Source organism: Limulus polyphemus, unplaced genomic scaffold (genome assembly GCF_000517525.1).
Source record: "Limulus polyphemus unplaced genomic scaffold, Limulus_polyphemus-2.1.2 Scaffold1618, whole genome shotgun sequence".
NCBI classification, from domain to species: domain Eukaryota; kingdom Metazoa; phylum Arthropoda; class Merostomata; order Xiphosura; family Limulidae; genus Limulus; species Limulus polyphemus.
In genome coordinates, this window is record NW_013667228.1 from 68,410 (window position 1) to 69,706 (window position 1,297).

At 36.2% G+C, this 1,297-nt stretch overlaps 1 protein-coding gene across 1 annotated transcript in view; it reads right to left on the reverse strand.

Annotated features, from left to right (window-relative positions):
• The window catches only part of LOC106464312 (polycomb protein Scm-like), a 100,210-nt gene that overhangs the window by 66,628 nt on the left and 32,285 nt on the right, over window positions 1-1,297 (reverse strand). The gene's annotated exons all lie outside the window — the stretch shown is intronic.

The following is a 1,297-nucleotide window of genomic DNA, read 5'->3' on the forward strand; positions in this document are numbered from 1 at the left end:
CTATAATATCATAGCAAGTTGGCTTCAGAGATACAGACTATGATCACTCTTACTTTGAGTTTCTCAGCTCTGCAAAGCATTTTTATAGTTTCTTACTTATTCCTATACTATAAACATACACTTATCCTCTGAAATACAAAAACGTTTTTTTACTGAACTGTTTTCATATTATCAATAACCAAGTGCTAAATGTCTTTGACACTAAGCAGAGCATGTATCAACTTACCAAGAGTTCTCCCATGTGAAACATCTGTGAAGTACAAAAAACCAGGATATACACACACTGAAATGGAGGAAGGATCTGAATAATTGTAGGACCACTGGGTCACCAAGTTTTTTTGCAGGAAAGTAACAATAAACTAGACCACAACAAATAAAATTTATGATCAAGCACAGCTGGAGTACAACCCAGAATCAGAGTAAAAGTCAATGGACTGGATTCATTGGAGAAAAAAGTGTTTGTTTGTTTGTGATTAAGCTACACAATGGACTATCTGTGCTGTACTCCTGTGAGTATCAAAACCTGTTTTGTAGAATTATAAGTCTATAGACTTACCTTTGAAATACTGGGGATAAGAAAAGAGTGGAACAGACCAGCCAAATAAGAGACTGGACCATAAAAGGATACTCAGAAAAAAGCATTATTCTCAGCAGAGTATCTCATTATTCTATATACCTTTTAATTAAGACTTAAGACATAAAATAGGAGTCAGCATATATGCACCTGTGGAGTCATCATATTCTCAGGTATGATTATAGGTGGTGGTGTAACAGATAGCCAGGGTAAGAGTGCAATGCAATGTTTTGCAAATGTAGTGTAAAATTATCAGAGGAGTAGAGCCAGTAATAGCTAATGACTGGATAAGTTACAGGGGCTATACTCCCTGCATTCACATCAGAAAATGCCAGCCAAGTCAACAAGCACTCAAGAAGAACCAAAAAAAAAGTCCTGGGCACACCTAAGGATGGGCTCTACAAGTTGAGAATGGTGCAATAGAAACAACAAATAGGTTAAAAAAGATAAAGTAGTAAGGTGTTCCCCATCCTAGTTAGAGCTATGAGACATCATATGGAGAATGGTCCTCATATCTTAGATGTCTTGAATGCTATGTAAAAACATACACACATCCTCCATTCCATTTCCAGAGGACATTACCCTCTGATGGAGAACCAGTGTAAAGGGTGGAATCTTGTCTAGTACATTTACTGTAGAGGTATATGCAATATGCAAGAGTCCCATCTGAATGAATCCATTTAAACACAAAGCCATATATTATAGGAAAGTGTAATTTTTTTT